The following is a 2,832-nucleotide window of genomic DNA, read 5'->3' as shown; positions in this document are numbered from 1 at the left end:
AAAAAAAAAAAAAACAAAAAAAACCTCAATGGATGTAAGTGTAATTTCCAGACAAGATATAATGGCTAAGGTAACAAGTTACCAATTTCCATCAAGTTCTACCAGTGAATTTCTATTCAGATTAAGCATCCTTCTGATCAAATACACTTATGCCACCTTGAATGAGTGGCTACTCAGCAGGCTCTACATTGTTCTTCATCAAACCAAAACCAAACTCACTGTCTCTGAGTTAATTCTGATAGAGAGATCATCTAAGACAGAGCAGAACTGCCCCAGAGAGTTTCCAAGGCTGCAAATCTGGACAGAAGCAGATGCCTCATCTTTCTCCCAGAGTGGCTGGTAGATTCAAACTGCCAACCTTTTGGTTAACAGCCAAATGCCTTAACCACTGCACCAGAGCTGCTATTTCTAAGACTTCTAACGATGTCTAGAATTTATGTGCTTTCAATGGAATTATTTAACTTAATGTACAACCCTAATACTCAACTTTTTCAGCCTGCCTCAGAATTCTACTGCTACTAGTAGTTTGTACATCTCAAAAATGCAAAACCTAGCTAGAATCTCCCCATCTTCAAACAAGTTACCCAAATGTGAAAAAACACTCAAGCATTCCTGTTACCATGCAGAGGTCAAACAATTTATTACACCTAAATTAACAATGAAGTCAATCTATACATGCTTTTTGGAAATAGGCTAGATGAAAAGCAGTCTGCAAAGTGTGACAAGAAATGTTGTCGGAACTGTGCAAATTACTTTATATGGCAGCCAAATTACCTAGAGTAGGATAGAAACTCATTCAGACTGAGAGTAACAAATACAGAATTGAGGAGGCCAGTGGAAGGGCTAAATGACTACTCTCAAAGATGGTAGGGCATATTCCTTAAATTTTCTTAAAGACCAAAAATATAAAACATTGTGACAGTGCAATATTACAGCCTAGAGTAGATCTGGGTTGCACTCCTAGCTCCATTACCTACTGGGAATGGACATCTTGAAAGTGTTTAAAGGCAAAGGAGCCACTGTGAAGACTAAGGTGCACCTCACCCAAGCCATGGTTATTTTCCATAGCTTCATATACGTTTGAAAAATGGACAATAAGGAAGACCAAAGAAAAGTCGAAGCCTCTGTATTATGGTGTTGCTGAAAAATATTGAATACACCATGGACTGCCAGAAGAACGAACAAATCTGTCTTGGAAGAAGTATAGCCAGAACGCTTCTTAGAAGGGAAAATGGCAAGACTCTGTCTTTTGTACTTTGCACATGTTATCAGGAGGGCCCAATCCCTGGAAAAGGACATCATGGTTGGCACAAGGTCAGTTAGAAACACCCTCAAGATGGAATGACATGGTGACTGCCAACAATAGGCTCAATCATAGCAATGATTGTGAAGACCAGACGCTTTTGTTTTGTTGTGCATGCGATTGCCGAGTTGGAACAGACACAACAGCATCTAACAACACGTCACTGAAAGCAGTTTGGATAACTTCAATATCTCTATATAATAGAGAGACAAGGATTAGTAATAACAAATTCAAAGCCTTTCCCACAGTTCCTAAGAAATATGTTCAATAGCAGTTATCACTAACCTTCTTCCGGAAAATTGGCTTAGTCTGCCCACCATATCCACTCTGTTTCCTGTCATAACGCCGCTTTCCTAGAAAAAGAAATATTTGTTACAATACCAGGTCACAATAGGCGCATGGCAAAGTCTTCTGCTGGGGTTTATATCCAGCCTTCCAACAGAAATCCAACGCCCAAGCTTAATGGGAACAAAATACTAGGCTCCTGTATTAACAGTACTGTGCAAATATTGTCAAGGATTTCACTTTATTTGAATTCATAATCAACACCCATAGAAGCAGCAGTCAAGAAATCAAAGGAAGGCACCTAACAACGCAAATGCCACATTAAAACCAAATTACAGAAAAACCTTACCCTGGGCATATAGAGAATCTTTGCCCTTCTTATACTGTGTCACTTTGTGGGGTTGGTGCTTGCCACACTTCTTACAGAAAGTCCGGCGGGTTTTAGGAACGTTCACCTATTAAGTAAACCATTCAGAATGTGCAGCGTTATCAGACCACAGTAATATAACGCCCGAACCACCAGGACACTTAACTAACACACAGTGCTCAGGTAGCTGACTACCAAGAGGCCCAGCACCACGTGCTTCGGTAGAACGCCCTCCTAGAGCCCCCGAGAGGGAAGGTCATATTAACTCCACCCCTCCTCCCCCAGAGGACTGACCACCCCGTAAGTCGACCACTTTCGTCCCACCACTTCAATTCCTAGCCCCAGAGCGTAGTCCCTTTGGAAACAAACCAGCCGAATTGGGTTTCCTTAGTACATCGAGTCCACGTAGGGATTTGGACTCATTCTGGGACAGTACCGTCAACAAGAGGGAAAGACCAAAGTGGATGTTACAAAGCCCGCTCCCAAGGTCCTACCATGTTCGCGGGAGTGCTACCAGCACCAAAAGGAGACAGAAAGGCCGGAGACGGAAATATATACGAGGTTCGTGCTCGCACTTCCACATGGGAGGCGGTGGGAGCGACCATAGAGTCTAACCCTCTGTGCGCAGCGCCCTCACAAGGCTGAGAGGACTCGATTTGGAACCGCGGGGGGAGCTTACGGAAGAGCTCTGCCTAAAGTGGGACTTCTCTTGTCTACTTTCTCCCATCTCCCAACTTAGCAACTTTTTAGCACATTCTGACTTTCTGGGGACGCAGGTGCTCTTCCCAGACCCTCTGACCACCTCTGCATCTAGGAGAAGCAGGACTAGGGTCAAGTGGAGGAGCCCTCCACCTCCATGTTCCATTCCTGTTTCACC

The sequence above is a fragment of the Orycteropus afer genome, unplaced genomic scaffold (genome assembly GCF_000298275.1).
Source record: "Orycteropus afer afer isolate SDZICR_OR568_19922 unplaced genomic scaffold, OryAfe1.0 scaffold00327, whole genome shotgun sequence".
In the NCBI taxonomy this organism is placed as follows: domain Eukaryota; kingdom Metazoa; phylum Chordata; class Mammalia; order Tubulidentata; family Orycteropodidae; genus Orycteropus; species Orycteropus afer.
Note: the sequence above shows the minus strand (reverse complement) of the source record.